Source organism: Ciconia boyciana, chromosome 8 (assembly GCF_034638445.1).
Source record: "Ciconia boyciana chromosome 8, ASM3463844v1, whole genome shotgun sequence".
Taxonomy (NCBI): Eukaryota; Metazoa; Chordata; class Aves; order Ciconiiformes; family Ciconiidae; genus Ciconia; species Ciconia boyciana.
This window is the reverse complement of record NC_132941.1, coordinates 4,834,193-4,853,254: the sequence shown is the minus strand read 5'-3', so window position 1 is coordinate 4,853,254 and position 19,062 is coordinate 4,834,193. Positions and strand designations below refer to the sequence as shown.

The 19,062-nt window shown below is 44.1% G+C and overlaps 1 long non-coding RNA gene across 3 annotated transcripts in view; it reads left to right on the top strand.

The window, feature by feature from the left end:
• Positions 1–19,062, top strand: part of LOC140655651 (uncharacterized) — a 50,970-nt gene that overhangs the window by 12,286 nt on the left and 19,622 nt on the right. For 2 of the 3 annotated variants that reach the window (XR_012043819.1, XR_012043818.1), the window contains exon 2: positions 9,220–9,357. This is a non-coding gene — a long non-coding RNA (uncharacterized lncRNA). Of the gene's footprint in view, positions 1–7,795; positions 8,985–9,219; positions 9,358–19,062 lie in introns of those variants that run through there. The other variant, XR_012043820.1, reaches the window with a different exon arrangement.

The following is a 19,062-nucleotide window of genomic DNA, read 5'->3' as shown; positions in this document are numbered from 1 at the left end:
TGGGCTTTACTTTCCTCTGCCTTTCTGTAGGAGTCACAGGAGCATCATGCCTCGAGCAGCCTCCTGGCACTACACAAGCCTTATCATCTGATCACGAGTTTGTGAATTTTCTGCCCTGAAATCTTTTCTGAGATGCCACATGAAGATGCCTGTAGAAGGGCTCACAAAAAAAAAAACCCAAACAAAAACCAATCAAAAAAAAAACCCCAAAACCCCAAGAAACACCCAAACCCAAACAACCCCAAAAAACCTGCTGGAGAAGGTTTCCAAGATCACTATTGGAGGGCAGGACCAAGCTCAGCTTGAGTTACTTATGCAGTTTTATAGGGCACTACTGTATTTATGAAAAGTGGGTTTGAAATGACTCTTTCTGGAAGGATGGCTGAGCAAGAAGCAGCATTGTGACTGCAATGCATCCCTTACTTGCCATCAGTAAGAGGTATGTGAACAGCAGTGGAAAACGACAGTAGTAGTGTTTGTACAATGCATTGCCACTTCAGAAAATTTGGTTTCTGGTAATAAAATGTCACATATGCAAGGCTAACACAAATTAAGTCTGTGATACACCAAATGTCATCACGTTTTCAAACTGAGAGCATCTTTCTCAGAAAATCTCTTTCACTTTGTGTTCCAATGCCTTAAAACAACTCTCCTGCAGCAAACACATCCCAGCACCTGGGCAATGAACACAGGACAGAATGGAATAGTAAAGAACAGCTTTTTTCCCCATTAGTGGTATTTTGCTCCTTCCCACAGTAATTGGAATTCAGATAATGTTAATGTAACCATTCTTATGTTAAAATTAATAGTAGACTGCTGGTATTTCAGCTAGACATTAATTGTATAATATTCATACGACAAATGCTATTAGTTTTAGAAATCTTCCAGATAAACTTATATAAATTTGTCACCACAAACCCATGAAAAAAACTTTCATGCATATTGATTAGGGCTTTTCTATAGTAATGCCAGAATCCTGAATAGTCCAACAGTAGCTGCCTGCTTCTAAATAAAAAGGGGAATATCCAGCTGTATCACTCCATTCTTTCAGTCTTTTTTTTCTTTTAATTGTAACTCTATCATTTCTCACCAGTATATAAAACTGAAGAAATTGCTTTCCTACGAGGACTTAATTCCACAGAACATGTTGTATAACAGGTTAATATTTTACAGCTATAATCTGAATATTATTTGAATTTCAGTGATTAGAAAAGGAGAAGAAAATACATATAAGTCTTCTCTAGAGATGTGGTGATTGGCTGGCATACACTTTCCAAAAACAGGGGTCTGTAGCAGCTTTTGAGGCCTTTTCAGCCATGGGAAACTCCATGAGCCCAGTTCACCCATAATGAAACCTCACTGGTAACAGCAGTTTTCCAGGGGCCAGACCCCCACCTTAGCTACAGGACCGACCCCCCCTTAGCTACAGGGCCTCACATGGGAAGGAAGACAAAGTAATTGCAGACATGTGTCAGGGGGAAAGGTGCAGCTTTACGTTATGTACCAGCCCTGTCCCACCAGTCACATCCTAGCCCATCCTTGTCAACCTGTGTCTTCTCTGGCTCCCCAGCTGTGCCGTTCACATTCACTATGAACCAAGAATTGTCACCTTAGAGGTCCTCCATACTTCTCAGATTATGGTCCTAGAGAGAAATACCAACCGCTTCCTTCATTTACTGTGCACACACTGGTGTACTCTTATTCCCCCCTGCTCGTCCCTCTAGCTGGGTTTTCCCCACATCATCCACACCTGCATATTATCTTCATAACCCCCTACCCCTGTTGCAAATAAGAGGAGCTCCCCAGCTGGCATAAACTATCAGAGATCCATTGAAGTCACCTGTCTGATGATCTTCCTGGATATTCTATTGTAAAAACTTAATAGCATGTTTTATTGTTATGCTATTTGCATTGGAGTTACAAGCCAGATGTTAGGATCATTATTCTGTTGTTCCTTGAAGATTGTACCAACTATTCTTTTCTTCCAGCCTTCCACTATCTCCTTAGCTCTTCCATGGCTTCCCCAAACAAGTGTTTGAAGGGTCAACTTATTTTCAAGGCGAGCATGCAGTTTTAATCCACCCCTCTTCTCCTATAAAAGGATGCACCAGCCTATGAAGTGCAAACTGGTTCAGTAGAAAACACACTTAAGAAAGCTTTTTTTTAAAAAAAAAAAAAATGGAAAGGTGAAACTACTTATTTTAGTAACCGAAATGTTGGATATTAAGGCAAATAAGTACTTAGCAGTGTACAAAATCCCAGAAACTCACAGACCTCAACTCTTTACTCATGACCGTTAGAAAATGACTTTCACAAATGCTCTGCAATGCTTTGTGTAACCTGAGTTTCCCCATTTCCCTTCATTGTATTCCTTTGTGCAATTCAGATTTGTAAATCATTCCAGGAAACTTTTTATTAACTCACAAGAGCCCTCCGAGACAATATCCTGTAGTTTCCACTGGACTGAGTCAGACCTAATTGTATCAGCTGAGAAATATCCATGACCTTTTTGTGTCATTTTTCTTCTGGTGATCAGAGAAAACCAAAGTAACTTCTGGATAAAGTTCTGCTTCACAATTTTGAAGGAGAAGGTTTTGCCCATTCTTGCAGCCCAGCTGAATTCACACTGAATAATTTCATTATGCCTCTGTAAATTCCCCTTACAGCTTAAAAGGCACTGAGTATTTTTCTTTCATTGATTACAGCTGAGTAGTCTAACGCAGCTGCATTTCAATGGAAGTGAAGTGATTCCTTTATATTATAGCTATTTTGCCAAGAGCATATGGCGTGAGGTGGATAAAAAGGACAATATTGCAGACAGCCACAGCAGTACATCATCTATCATACTCTGAACCTCCCGTAGCACAATTTTTATGTCTCTCCATCGCTAGCCGGCTCCTCCTTGCTGGGATGTCCAGCGGCAGGAGCACTCGCAGTGTCCCCCAAGCAGCTCAGCCATCAGATCTTCTGCTTCATTTCCACCCCAGCTCAGCAGAACCCATTTCTTCTCCCAGAGCAAGAAATGCCTCTACATTATGGCTGCAGGGGAAGCATTAATGAGGGTAGCTGTGTTTTCCCATCCTCTCTTATGCGCTGTTACAACCAAGCAGCCAAGGTACCCCATGGCGGAGCTGCTGTTGATTTCGGAAGGGACTGGTGGCACAGGGATGCGGGGACTTCTGTCCCACCAGAGCCACAGGCTATCAGATAAATTTTCGCTGTGAATATGGCCTGGGCAAGGAACTACAGGCACAGTGGGCTCATGTTTTATTTCTGGCAACCCCTACTGGAGAACATTCACTAATGCATCCAAAACCTTCTCCTGACAAACATGCTGCTTCCCAAGAAAGACGGAAACTCATCCTCTTTTGTTTTCATCCGTTTTCACAGTGTACTTCTGTTGAGCTGACTGACATTTGAATAAGCCCCAGGAGAATTATACCTAAGACGTTTCTACTAAATATTGCCGTTGTAGTAGGAGGGTGCAAATGCAAGGGAGGCATTTGGAAGAGACTTGTAAACAGTTGCCTTGGTACTACCTAATTAGAGTGTTACATTGTCTGGTGGGATCCACTCCCAGGAATGTGCATAGCCTGGATTAACTTTTCCAGAGCCAGGGTGGTAGACTGTAAGCAGTCAAGATCAGGAAATCATTTGTAAAAGGAGTTGGGTTGCTTTTGAATCTCTTTTCCTGGGGGCTTTTTTACTGGTGAGCAGAAAAGTAGTTGTTTAGCCTGATACTACGGCAGCTGTGCCTGCATAATTGAGAGGTCCAGGTTCTTAATAGGAAGAATTGTCATTTCTCCTCTGTCTGTGGGGTTGCTTAAATGGAAAGCAGCGTGGTCCAAGGAACCATCTCTGCAGGAGGATTTCAAAGTCGTGGGTTTTACTTCTAAGCTTACTTTTGACCTGTTTGGCAACCTTGGCTAAGACACTTCTTCTGCCCTTGTTCATACTCTCTAAATTTAATTTTCCTGGTCCTGAGGCTCTACAGGTGTACTTATCTGTACAGGAGCCAAGGAACACCGAGGTGCTGCTGCAGCTCAGGGTAATACAAGCACATGGCAACACGTCTGAGGAGATTTCAGGACCATATCATCTGGGTACCATTTGAAGAATCCTTCTCTCAACACTGCCATAAATTCTTCCATAGGCGTTTTCTATGATCAAAATAAGCTCGTGTTTTTCAGCTCTTTTTTCTACTCTTTTATTCACCTAATCTATCACCTTGCTTATGTCAGCACCAGTTATTCCCCCAGATTCTCCTACATATGGCTATGGAAGAGCCATCAGGCAAGTATGTTCTGAGCTGCATCCTTCTTCAGTACTAGTCAATGGCTTGGTACTTGAACACAAAAATCATGTGCTCACCAGCTATGCTATCAGGGAATAGGGTAGTGTTTCATCCCTGAATACTCTAAGGGAAAAAGGATCTTGATTTTCTCCGCAGTCAGAATTCCCAGGAACTTTCTGGAAGTCTTTCCTAGGCGACAGACTGCTGAGAACAAAAATGCCTGTGCTTGAGGCTGGATAGAAGACGTTGTGCATGTAGGAGATATCCTGGAAAAGGAAAGGAAGTGTTCTCATCCCTAAACAGAGAATCAACAACACTAGGTGATCTTTCCTGTGCAAAGGATCAGACCCAACTTAGGATATATGAGAGATCTCATTAACACAGTCTAGCCATTTATTGCACATACTAATTACTTACTTAATGGTATTGCTGTTTGATTATTTAATGGCTTTAGCATCCCTTTTGATCATTCTTTTGTACACACTTAAGTGTAACAATTTCCAATGAATTAAATGGCTTTGGATTTCATATTACTATTTTAATCAAAAAAGAAGAGAGGTTAAAGATGAATAAATTGTGGGATTCCTGAGATTTTTTTTAAGTCTGTTTGCTCAGTTACAGAGGAGAAGTATTTCCAGGTTCTGAATTCTGAATTCTGAATGTACAGAGGGAAAAGTGCTGGGAACCAGCTCAGCCCACAAAACCGAGAGCAATGTTTCTATGGGGCTTCTGATAACAATCTTTGTGAAAAATTCTAGATGATGTAATTTCAGCAACTTTCCCTACCACAATTTTTTTTCCTCTATAATGCCAGCTGAATTGTTGCTCAATGTATTTAAATTGATTTAAAAATTTAAGAACTACCCAAAAAAATCAAAATGCACACTAAATGTCATGCAAACTTGACACCACAGATCTGACTGTGAGCTCATCTAGCATAATGTCCATTGGAAATTTAATCAATTCCACAATAAATTCTTCTTTTATTAATGAGTAGCTGACTGGATTTGGTTTCTGTGAATTCACATGTGTGAGTCCACCTGCCAGTTTTTGTGGCTTTAACCATCATATTTTAAAAGGTTTTTCCTCTTGCTCTTTTTACATCATTATGAAAAAAAAACCACATGAAGAACAAAGGGAAACTACCTAAGTGACCGCACAGTGGAAACACTGAAACCAAATACCCTGTCCGCAAAGTGATATCAAATGAACCAAGTAAGCAACCTGCAAAGAAAGAGATAAAACCATTCTTCTTATCTTTCAATTTTCGTAATCTTCGACCACAGCAAAAATCAGACAGAAAGGCAATTTTAAGAAGCTTTTAAAAAAATGTGACAGGATTCTGGTGGAGCCGCTCCTGGTTCATCCCAGCGAGAGCCGAGTCAGGCTTGGCCAGGTCAGGCTGGCTGCGTCCCTCGTCCCCTGGAGCCTGAGATGGCAAAATTCGGGTTGTTTGCTTGCTCGGTCTGAAACGATTCCTTTATATTGGTGTTGAGTGAGTCACTAGCCAGGAACTGCATATCATGCGGACCATATGCAGGGAGCTGCAAAGATCTGACTCAGAGATGTAAATCTGTGTCGTGGTGAGGCACCGGGGGGTTTAGCGACACTTTATTCTTTCTGCCTTTTTTGCTGTTGTGGGGGAGGCAAAAAAACCCTTTTGTCATTTATGGAACGTTTACATTGGGAGAAATCAATTTCTTCTTTGTGGTTGCGATCAGAGGTGCGTGGAAAACGCGCCGGAGCTCGGATACTCCCTGGGTCAATCGCCTACAGGAAAATCCCCAGAGGTCTCCCGCGCTGCGCTGAGCGGCAGCGAGATGATACGTGAATCCGATCGCTCGCATTCCTCTCGCCGGGACCACCCACATCCAACGGGAGCCGTAGAGGCATGGAAATCATTTTGCTTGCGTGTGTGTGTGTGTCTGAGCGTGTAACCTCAGAGCTACGAGAGCCGGGCTCAATTTTGGGGCACTAAAAACTAAGGCCAAGCCACCGACCCGTGGCTGGTCCTTGGCCAGTTGGGGATGGCTCGGGGGGCTGCCGAGAGGCCCCCGCTGCTGCCCAGCTCCCGCGGGGTGCCAGGAGGTTGGTGGTGGGAACCACCTGGGTGGCTTTCCCCGGCTCCTTGCCCTAGGGCTGCCCTTGGTGCCCAGCACCCATGGGTCTCCCTCCAGGTCCCGATCCCACCCGGGCGAGACTCCACTCCGGTTTTTAGGGCTCCGCATATTTTGCTCATGACATATGGACTGTCTGGGGGTTCACGCCAAGAGGTGGGGTGGACTTTGCTTCGGGAAACCTGGATCCTCATTGAAAAACCCTCATTCATCCAGAGCAAAGAGAGGGAAAAAAAACCCCAGCTGCAATGCCTGCAGGCAGGCTCTGCTCCGCTATAAATAGACGCTGTTTATTTTACACCGATTTACTGCACTGTACCACCGAATCGCGAAGCAGATTTCTCCGGGTGCAGGCTATCTCAGCATTGGCTACCTGTGCTGATGCCAGCGGGTTCCGTTTGGTTCCTTTGTTTTGCTTTGATATGTGGAATTATTGTCTGATAAAATCTTCCAAGCTGGGATGCTGAGGGAGGAGGAAATGAAAGGTGTAGGGTGTTAAGGGGGATCACTCAGAAAGAGTGGCTTCTTCACATTTTTTGGCGTTGTAAAGTCTTGAAACAAGACCACAGGTGGGCATCCTCTTGACAAAGTCTTCCTTAGCGTGAGCAGAATTTTGTTCAGTGCCTTTCCCGTACAAAATTCCCTTTGTGGTCAGACAGAGAAGCTGGCGCAGGCTTCAGCTGGACAGAAGAAACCTAAACTAAAGAATTAGTTGGCCTTTTAAATTTAAACAATTAAAATCGGACTTAGGGAGCAAAGAAATTCTACAAGAAAACAGCATTTCTAATGCCTTTTGTCTCACTTCTGAGGGCTGACAGGGCTGCTTGAGGCCCCCTTATGTTGCTTAAGGTTGGGTCCTTGGTATTGCAACTGCTACAAAAACCTGTGCAAGAGCTGCTTGAGGCTGGACCATTGCATCATGCCAGTAAACTGCAGATGGATTTTGCATAACTCTCCAGTTTTAATTCTGTTCTTACGGCACGCTCTGGATGTCTGCAATGACTCCTCCGAGGAGTGCGTGCTCAGAAGCTTTCCAGAGGCTGGAGCAGACAGAAGATCTTAATCTCGGTGGTGCTTTTCCTGCTGGAACAGAAGGGGTTGTGCTCTGGGGCTGTGCAGAAACTCACTCGGGGCCTGCTGTAAGCTTGGAGAATTCCAGGACTGTCCTAATTGTGTTTCTGCCTCTCCCTAACCCTCAAAAGATGAGCAGACTCTAATGGCGTTGAATGCAGGCTGCACATCTGTCTTCTCTGCCAAGGAAGCCCGTTAACGGGGAATACGCTCAAGTGGCCACATCTTTCCAGAAATCATGACAAGGAGGTATTAGTGCAAGGCTGAAAATCAGATGGTGTCTGCCGTGTCCAGAGGGATGCACAAGAGCGGGTACAGCAGCCACACCACACGCAGGGCAAGAGGAGCTTGCGGTGCCCGTGCGCCTCCTTCCTCCCATCTCCTGCTGCCGGTCCTGCTAGGGAAACTCGGATTTCATTTTGCCAGTCGAGAAAAGCAACTGGAGGCTGGGGGTGCTTCCTGGCAGACAGGGCGCAGTACGGGTTGGGTAAGGCAGAAACGATGTGCAATGGCAGAAAGAAAGAGGATGGGGGGAAGAGCAGGAGCTACAGGTCTGGGCACAGTCATGCCTTCGGTAGGAATTTTGCAAGTCCCTGTCTGCATAGTGGTGGTGTTGATTTTGCCATCTTTGATCAAGGTAAACAGGACTTGTGTGCACAATGAAAACAAACAAGCCAGGCTGGAAAATATCATGAGTCAATAAGGCTCTTTCGGTGCCTCCACCTTTCTTAACCCGGAGTCAGCAAATGCTTAAGTGCTTGGCAAATCAAGGGAAGAGCCCAGGACTCAAAGCCTGGGGCAGCCCAACCTCCACGCTGGGCCCCGGCCACCTTCTCCTGGTTAATTAAAAGACCATCAATGAAATGTTTAAATACTGGGCAATCAGCGTCGTGTTATGAATAATTGTACTGACACTACTGGAAAGCAGGTTCCCTCTGCATCTGAGACTTACACTGAGTTTGCAAAGGATCCTCCCAAATTAAATTTGTGCATCAGCAATAAACTATTTTTCACTTGCTGCAGAGTAGCAGCTCACTCCCTCTAACTCCTTCTCACTTCTTTCATATAGATACCATCAGCCAGAACTTACACTTTGTTACAGCGCAGATCTTTTCTTTCATCTGAAGCCACTTCTTGGGATGATGCAAAGTTTGGTTGTTTCTTAAAGTTTTCTGCGTTAGGCTGATGAAAAAAAATTGGAAAATTAAAAACCATTCTCTCTTTTTGTATTTTACTTTGGCTGGATCACTTCCTACATTATTTTTATGACGAAGCACTCACACTTTTTGACATCAAGACAAATGCTGGCAACTTCCCAGGAGCCCGGGAAGTGCAGTGCATGTTAAAAGCAGCTCTGGCTGTCTTCTGGGGTGAATGGAAGTTAGTTGGGTTGGAAAGAATTTTTCCTGAGCACCAACTCTATGCCCTCTAACATGCTCTCTCAACTCTGCCTCTCAAAACATCACTCACCTCTACAGTCTGGGATGCTCAGAAAATTAAAGGTATGATATTAACCCAAAGCAGACCAGTTGCACAGCATTTGGGTGCTTTAAATTGAGTTTTTGCCATCTTTATTCCCTTCTCAAAATGTGCTCACCCTCTCCCTGGTTAAGCCAGAAGGGCCTGGTGTCTCTGAGCAGTATTAAATTGCTCTTAAAGCCCCTTTTTTTTACCTTTTTTTTTTGGTAGCTCTGAGGACAGTAATATCTATAGGTGAAATATCTATTTTATCTATAGGTGAAAACTGTGATGCTCTTCCCCACTCACTGGAGAGGCAACAGTGACTTCTTGATCCTGCTGAACCTGCGCGGCACCGTGGGCGATGGTCCAGGGGACCCAGGACGGAAACTCCCAACACAGAACAGTTGCTCCCTCGTGAGCGCCCAGAGCATGTGGGACACGGCTTTGCCTGGCATCGTCCTTCCCCGCGGGGATCCCGTGTCCCAGCTTTTCAAAAAGCGGAGCCGGACACCACTGGGAGCAGCTTGTCCTTTCCAGCTGGTCTTCGTGACTCTCTCTGACCTCTTAATTTGCACTTATTTTCTCTCTCTCCTTGTAAGCATGGTTATTTTGCCCTTACAGACCATGGATCAGCAACATACCATCTGCCCCAGTCATGGCTTATCAGCCCTATTCCTTAACAGGCTTTTTTTAATGCCCCAATACCACAATGATGGCCTTTCTAGAGAGAGGGCAAAACTTGCACCTCCCGCATGGCAATATGGGATTATTACAGTGAAGATTCAAGATGCTAGGAGGAGAAAGACATTGGAGACTACCCCAAGAAACGTGGGTGGGTGTCACCTCAACAGACTGCTCCGCTCCCCACGACACCCCACGGGCACTTAAATTATTTCACTCATAGGGAGATGCTGGCATCTAAATGGCTTAATGGCAATTTTTTTTTTTTTAATTACTTCAAAGTAATTATGAGGATTGGATATTTGGGAACCCAGAAAGAGAATTCAGCCTTTGCATATATTTTAAATTATATGCTTTGTTAAATAAATGAACACAAGGCACTGAACAATTTCTCATTTCTGGGTGGTTTTGAATAGACAATAAAAAAACCCCAAGATATTAGATAACATTTTATTGCAGAATATAAATTAATCTCTGTTTAGCTAAGCAAAGAATATATCACTCAAAAATTAAATGCTGGACTCCTAAAAAGTAATAAAATTATTAAATAATATAACTAATAATAAGAATGTCCCACAGAATTATCTCTGTTTTCATCATATGTAGCTCTCAGAAGCACTTTTGATTATTCATTTATTTTATTCTCTTGTTTGAAAAAAAAACCCAGAATTTTATTTAGTTATTTCCATATTAAAAAACCTTGCCCACATACGAAATTAAACTTTTTTTATTGCTGAAATTAGGTAACACTCATTTCTACCCCAAAAGTATCATAGGTAAACATGTGAAAACTCTAACGGAAAGAGAATGGTAGAACTGGTCTTCTATTTGCAATATTTGATTTATTCTTCAGAATAGTTTTGCCATTTTCAATAGAAATATTTGCCCGTCCATTTCATGAAGAGCCATTAATTGTAACTAGTTCCTCAGCAACTATTTTAACCTTTTCTTTTTAAAATTGAATTATTTTTAAGCACAGATTTAATGTAAAATTTATCTAGACCACCATCAATTGCTATAGTTAAACCGCTTTACAAATGATACACCACTCAATTGACCAGAGAACAGTACAGATAATTCTTTTCTTTCAGACTAACAGAATATTTTGGTGTTTTCTTTGTTTCCTCTAGAAAAAGAATAGATTTTCCAATTTAGGATTTTTAAGAGAATAGCCAGTAAGTGGAATTAAACATATTAAATTTTCCAATAGACTTCTGCAGAGGATTTGTAAGAAACGGTCCCATACCTAAACTGTTCACAAAGTACATTTTCCATTGAGTGTAACAGGAATTTATCTGAAAATGGCTTTGCTTTGAGATAGATCTACAGTACTACAAGAGTAAATCAAGTGTAACTCTGCTGCACCCACTGCGGTTGTATTTGTGTGAAATCTCTGGGAGGAAAGCTCGAGGGTGAGGGCTTTAGACACACAGCAATTTCTTAACAGGAATCCAACTTGTAAAACTGAGTTTCTCTGACAATCTTTAATTCCCTTGAACTTGTACCCCCTTTTTTTTTTAAAGCCCAGCGCTTCCCTCTATGTCCAGCCTCCAAATTTCCAACCAGCACCCACTCCTGATGCGTTTTCACCCTCCGCAGTGGTGGTGGGGACGTTGCTTTCGTTTACCTTGATGTTGCGTGGGCTGTTGGGGGTGGGAGGGTGGAGGCTGTGGGCTAAACACAGTTTAAACCTCCGTTTTGGGAACTTGTTCAGATTTCAGTATGTGTAAACTACTTTCCTGGTGTTGGATTTCTGGTTCACATTCTGCACCCTGGTTTTAATTTACAAGAAAAGATGTCCCAGTTACTTGCTTTTAAAGGTATCCAGTGCCAGTCAATTCAGTGACAGAGAGCAGTTTTTTAAGAAGAACGAATGCTGGCCCTCTGTATCCATCACATGGGTAACCAGTAACCAGGGCCATGATAAAAAAATCTGAGTTATTATGAACATGTGTTACAAGGAGTAACCAAAATACCCATTGTTAAAGCGCAGTCGTGGCTCTCGTGGCGGCGGGGGTCTGCCCTACCCCCAGAGAAGTGGATCCCATGACAAAGCATATGCCTGTGCCACTTCAAAAAATAAAGGAAGATTTGGTAGACTTAGTTTGTACAGATTTATTAGCATACTTTTTTTAATTGCATAAACTGAGTTGTACATGTAAGTGAGGACTCTTAAAAACTTCGCTTCTGATACCTGTGCGCAGCCCTTACATGGCATTAACAGCCACCATTAGGATTATTAGAATAATGTCTGGAAAACCCAGCTATGCAATGTGACGCCAGTGTCCCAGAAGCTGTACAGACTCAGAGCCAAAACGATAATCCTTGAATTCCCCAACCTAAATAAATCACAGTGGTTTTCAGGAACTGTTTGCAGGATTGGTAAGATTTCCTTGAAGTATTATATTGATTTTAAATTTGTTGATGGCAAATTAAAACAAAATCATACCTTTCTGTAGAATCAGTCAAAATTTTCCCATCACAGTTTTGTTATATATATTACATATATTTATTATATATTATCTTTATTATATTATATTATTTATCTATTATATAGTTGCATATATTATTTAGGCTTGCATCAAGCTGGGAAAAATGAATACTAACATTCTGCATTACAGGCACTTTTAATCATATAAAAAAACCAAATACAAGTGTAAAACTAATGTTTTTTAATTCACTTTTTTTTTGCAAGTGAATTAGTAACTTTTCAATCTGATATGCATTTTTCCCATTGACTCCCGTGTTTCCTGATTGCAGCCATGACCAGGGTCAGAAACAATAAAACTCAATGAGAAAGGTCAATTCCCAGGGCTTTCTCAGCCAATATTATCTGCCTCAGAGGTTGGGATCATTCAAATAAAGATCAACACGCTATCAGAACTTTCAGTTCTTTATCCAAACAGCTGAGTCTTTTCCAGCTGGCCCATCACAGCTCAATAATCATATAGAGTTATATCAGTGATGCTCATTCATATTTCACAGGCTATAATAAACACAGCAAAAATTAGATGAGGTTCCATTTGAGGTTAAATGTTTCCATGAGATAATAATTTCTGTTTATAACAAGAAAAAAAAAAAAAAAAGACCACTGGTCTATTTTTAAAACCTAATTTAGACCCGGTATCCAAAATATCAGTTCACAACAGACCATGAATGAGACAGAATTATGCTCTCTTCTTCATAGTTTTAAATGTAAATGAGGGCGCTGGGAATCCTGCCGTGCAGAGGCTGAGCAGGAGGGAGCCGCAAGCCTTTGTCCTGCCCACATTGCAGGTGGTTTTCATTGTATCATCCCCAGCGATTCTCACAATAACTGATTTTCCTGCACTGTCCAGGGCAGAGCCTTTACATCCTTGTGCCACATTCGGGTTTCTTCCTAAAACTTGCAATCGTCCCAAGGAAAAGGCACCGCATCCCTCTCCCCTCCCTCGCAGCCGCTTAGGGGTTTCGTGGTCCAGCCCCGGGGAGCTCCTGCCAGCGCAACGGGGAGGGTGGGATGTTGCCAGCTGGACGTCACCGTTGCCCACGAGCACAATCGGGCGGCACGGAAAGAAAAACAGGGGGAAGCGATAACGCAAAGCTCACGTTGGGAGGGATGCAGCCTCCGCTGCCAGGGAGCTCACTCGGGGCTGCGGACACGTGGGAACAGAGAACATCTGCTGAGTGAAGACTCAAAACCCAGGATTGTGTAGTACAACAGTAAATTTTGCTATTTGTCAGTGGGAACCTTCAAATAAGCACTTAGAACATATCCCCGTTGATTACACCAAAACACGTGGCTATTTGGAGCTGTAGGTAAGCAGGAACCTAATAGGGAGAGCAATGCTGCTGTCTAGCTAAAGGAAAGCAGGACTAGACAGTTATCATTAATTGTACCTTATCAGTGTGTTCAAGGCTCAGCTGAAGTTTGAGCTGCCATGTGCTGGGTGATGAGCAAATACACCAGCAAAACACGATCCCTTGCTGCGAAGAGCTTCCCAGTCAGATGAAAGGGTGAGAGGTAAATGCATTAGTCTTGTTTTGCAGTTTGGAAACAGCAGCAGCAGAACATTTGCAGGTGATTTTCCCCAAGGCCCTACTAAAAGTCCAAGATAAAGGTTGAGCAGACCTCTGAGGCTGTGTTCAGCACGGTAATCACCCGGCTCTTCTCCCTACATCGAGCTTGTGGCTGCGTTTCCTGCCCTCTCCTTGACTTCAGTAGATTTTTAGGGCACACAGAGAGTAAAACTTCCATAATTACAGGCACTGATGTGTTAAAGAGCCCTCCAAATGCTTTTCTCTGGTTTTGCATCAGAGCAAGAAGGGATAGTTTATTTTTCCCTAAATCATGTGGTTATTCGGAGTTTAGGTATTTCTGCCTACGGAGCTGTACGTTCTGTTTTTATGCCACGTTGTTTGTGAGCCATAGGCTGCAGTCTCTTTTCAATGAGAAAACAATAAAACAACTTGCTTTTGTTTCTTTTCAGACACAGAACATTATACTAACTAAAAAGTGCCTTTTAGAAACATAGCTTTGCTTGTGGAAGAGGGCTATTAACATGTTACCCCGTCCTCCAACAACTATAATTCATTGTGCCATTAAGATGGTGTCACAGGCTGATAGCAAAATAAATAGCTATGAGAAAATGCTCAGTAAATTATTTTGCAACTTGAGTTTATTAAAAGTGTGTCCTTTAGCCTGTCTGCCTTAGAAAATTTAGGCAAGGCAACAGGGGCTGATCCTACTCTTCCTGGGGTGGACAGAAAGATGTCCTGGGCAACCCAGCAGGTCCCAGCACGACGAGGGAGACCTGCTGCTGCCAACCCTCCTGCGGGACAGAGCCCAGGCCATGGCACAGACTCCTTTGCTGCTCTGCAGACGGCTCAGGCACGAGGCTTAAATTCATGCTCTACAGGAAAAACCTACATTAGTGCAGATTGAAACCACCTTTCCATTGCGAGAGTGAAGAAATCTCAATTAACTCCAGCAAAGGGTTATTGCTGCAAAACCCCTGCAAAATACTCCAGCGAAGGGTCTCGGAGGGGAAGGTGGGGAGGAGGCACCATCCCTCAAGCCGTCGCTCTCGGGCACGTGTGTTTTTGCCGATTGCTTTTCGGAAAACGGCAGAGCTGGTTATCGAGTGTTCACATGAAAATCTCCAATTCTAGAAGTTGTGTTGTCGTAGAGCCAGATAAGCTCAGAAACATGAAGCCAAGGTTTCAAAATCAGACAGCCAGTAAGTGCTTTTTGAGAGTTCGCAATCTGGAAGCCCTGTCTCGATGACAAAACGATGAAGCTCCTTTCCACTGAGGGGGATTGGAAGCAAAAGGCTTGTGCTTAGCCAAGGGCATGTGGTGTGTGAGCTGAGGGGTAACTCGGGATTTTTCAGCCTGTAGGTAGCACTACCAAGAAAATTAATAAAATTAATATCCCCTGCAGTGTGTTTTCATTCCTTCTTCCAGTGAGATGTAGCTAAAAGAGACCATCTTATGTCAAAATCTGAAAAAAATCAGGAATCATGGGAGTTAAGGCTTCCTTCCAGAAAGATAAAGCCCGTTTGGCAGAGTGAAGGTTTCCAGGCAGGATGTAGCTGCCCATTCAGACAGGCAGTGAGCTGAGGGAGGCAGGGAGGGATTTTGGACATCTAAGCAGTGTTTAATTCTCATTAGATGTGGCTTCGTTTTAAAGCAGACAGGTAACTGGGAAAGTGACACACAGCCCAGTTTGGGACTGGAGATACCCCGTATGTTTTGCACAGTACCCTTATGCTAACTGTGCTCGCTGAGGGCTAGCTCAGCCCCCCAAAATCCCTCCCCTCCAAAAAGACCCCCGTACACAAGCCCTTTCCCACAACCAGCCCATCTCACCTCCCCGGCACCCATCCGTGCGTGCTGGGGGCCAGATCCTGGGCTCTGGGGTGGGTTCCCACCAGGCCTGGCAGAATGGAAATCTCCCACGGGCAGATTTTACACTTCCAGGTGAAAAGGCTCCATGAGGTGGGGAACGGAAAATTCCTCGGCAATTTCCTCAGCTTAACGACTTTTAAATTGGATGGCATTGATTACTTTAGTGATGAAGTGTACTTGGAATACGGAGACAACACAAAAGCATGAATGAAGATTAACTCTTTTTTCCAACCCTAGAAAATGTTAAAAAAGAGTTACCAGAGTATTTGAAAATATTTTTAATAGTTTGGAACAACTAAATTTAGCTAAGCTGCAGATAGGCCTCTCTTTATTACAGCTAGAGTTACTATGGCAACATGCTACAATTATTTATCGCCATGACGATCCACTGTAGATTTTTTAAATGCATTATCTATTTTTGTTTGCATTGTCATTCCTGCCAGGGGAGGGAAGACACCAATTTGGTGCACTGTGAAATGGTCAACATTTCATCCAGGCGATCGCGGGGTGGAGGCTGGGGGAGATTTTAAAATGAGCAGCAGTAAAAACCAAGGAGCAACCACTCTCAGGGTTATATTTTTTTCTTTTTTAATCTAAAATAGGTTACTGTTTCTAACCGGCAAGCAAATAGGAGCTTGTTCTTTGCCGGTCTTCCTCCTGACTGCTCTTTGATAATCTGAGATACCAGAAACAAATGTGAATGAATGAAGTTCTGCGACACCCATGAACTGTTACTATCTCTGCCATGGAGAAAGGGAAACGCGAACAAGCTATATTAGGCAACTTCTCTAAGGTTACATCACCAGGCAGTGATAAGGACGCGATTAGGACCTGCTTCCTTGGCCACATTCTCTGGTGTGGCGGCAACATCGCAATTCCAGTGCCGCTGTCACAAGTGCTCTGCGTCTTTATTATATATACCAGGTCAGGGGAAATTGGAAAAACCTGTCCATCGCTAGTTTGCAGGAGAAAGAGGATATCTGCTGTGTGTTGCAGCTCCAGTTGTTTAGCTGTGACAGTACAGGCGCTCCACCAGCTCACTAATGTTTGTGGGACTTTTTTGGGGTGTAGGGTGGGTTTCCACCGACGTTGCTCATCCCACGTCAGTGTTTCAGGGAGTGGTAGCCAGGTGCTCCAACCCGGAGATGTCTCGCCCCGGCAGAGGCACAGCAGACCTCCCTCCAGCCCGGGGCACGGCGTGGGGGCAACCCTGTCTTGTGCAGGAAACATACTACCCGCCTCCCTGTACCCCTTGGTGGGAGGATGCTTGAGTGGAGCAGACGTGCTTGAGGAGAGGGTGGTGGATATTGTTCTGACACATCCAAATAATGCTCTGCTGGTCTTGTCCGGAGTGACGGTTAAGTAATCCTAAGGAGGACTTGGAAAGAGCTCCCTTTGTGGCTCTCTGACTAATGAAAAGCCCTTTATATAATCCTGCAATCAACTGCATGGGGCTGCTGGGACGGGTAATTGGGCTACGAACGGGCTCCATTTATGGGAGATTATGTAATTTACCGTTCTGTCATCGTCCGCTCCCAAAACTGTGATTCTTTCTCCAAGGCTTACATTCCCAGAGATACGAGTAATGATCAAGACTTGGCTCTTTGCATCTTAGATCATGAACAGGATCTTTACAGATGCAGCTAGTTTGGGTTAAACCCAACTCCCTGGTGCGCTAAGGTGGGGAATCTCCTGGTGGGAGAGTCCAGATTTTTGCTCTTGTACAGCACATGTAGATGTGAAAGTGATGGGCGCTCAAGAAATGAATAGACAGGCAAGCTAGACAGAGGGACATTGTGGCTTAGACAGTAACCTAGCTTCTTTCTTATCAGTGGGTGTCCACTGAGGGCTTTGTACAGCAGGTAAAATCAGAAAGGTATTTTGGTGAAAGACGTACCTCAATAAAAAAAGACATAGCATGCAGAGATAGAAAATGCTACATTACACATCCAAATATTGGGCTGGCAGAGAATTTGCAGAGCTGCTTGAATTAGCAAAACATTAAAGAAGAGGTAAGTGTTACTTTTTAAAATAAAACCAAACTTTTTGCTCTTTTAGTGTTCAGGGTCTAGAGACAAGCAATGACTGCTCACTAACAAATGCCAACGACAACTGGTGAAACTGGGGAGAAAAGCTTACTGGTGTTACACGTTGAGAAACACTCCCTGGAGGGGCAAGAACCATTTCCAAATACCTCTGTACTCCCCTGAACCAAAACCACATTATTTTAATGCTTGAGAACATGGGCTATATTGAAAAAAATCTCATATAGCAGTTTTGAAATTATACTCCAGCAAACACATCCTCCTACTAAGGGAGCTCTTGGGTCACACAGCTCCTGCTCCTCAGTCTAATAGAGCAGATAGTGCTGGTGCTCACCCCTGGTGTCTCCTGGTACTTTATGCTGCAGAGCAACCTGCTGTTTGCTGCTTGTGAGGATGTTGGAGCCAGATCTTTACTCGTTAGCAAAAAAGCAGGGCACCCCGCTTCCCACTCCTCTGTTGCCAAACATACACCCAGCAACATGGAAGTGGAGAAGAGTTTTTACAACAGCCCCAGCAGTGACTCACCCGTTGGCTTCCTGGTCCTTACCGGGGGAGATCCGCTTTGCAGAACAAGCACAGTGCCGCTCTGCGTCCCCGGGCCTCGGCAGCTTCATCCCCACTACCTGCAGTTGTTCGGTACCCGTAGATAGGGGTACTGAACAACTGCAACAGGGCGGCACTCCCCAGAGCTGGCGCCCACAATTTGCAAACTCAAACCGGTGTGTGAAAGACGGAGGGAGAGAGCAAAGGGAGCGGGATGAAAGAGGGTCGATAATCCCAGCGGGATTTCCCATGGATTTGGTAGGTGTCCAGCTTGCAGGGTGGCAACTGCTGCTGTTAGGTGTATGTGGAATAACAAAAAAGCCTGACCATCTCCAAGGCACAGTTTAGGGTTGCGCTGAGATATTAGGACTCGCTATAAGCAGGCTTGTGTGATGCTTTGCCATGGGTAATTCATCCTGCTTCTCAGGGAGCGCTGTTGGTCCAAGCAACGCATCCCGTGAAAGTGGCCGTGGGATTTGCTGTGCCTGAGCAGAGCCCGATGGACTTTCCCAGAGGGTCACGCTCTATTTACGAGACTTTTTCCAACAGTCTTCAAGGGGGATCTTGCTGTAAGTCAGCACTGCAAGACCAATAACCAGACTGAAAAATATAAGAAACAAGTGTAAGAACAGCTTGCTTTCCAGCCCTGTTTCTGAGGTGACGGTTCCCTACCTTTGGCACATGCTGTGGCACAGAGACTCCTTCAGAGTGGTACGTGGTCCTGCCTGCAAAGCCACACACCACGTCCTGTGGCAAATCAGCTGAGATGCATGGCTGTAGCGAGCCCCAGAGCGCTCCCGCTGTCATGTCAATAGTCCCTGGGCAAAATTAGTTTAGGAACTGCTGTTTCAGACCAGAGAGGTTAACAGGCATTGATTTAATACTTTTCCTGCACCTCCCAAGGTTGAGCCTTTGCTGAGTAGGTGGACTATTTTGCTTTTTCGCCTGACTATATGAACCA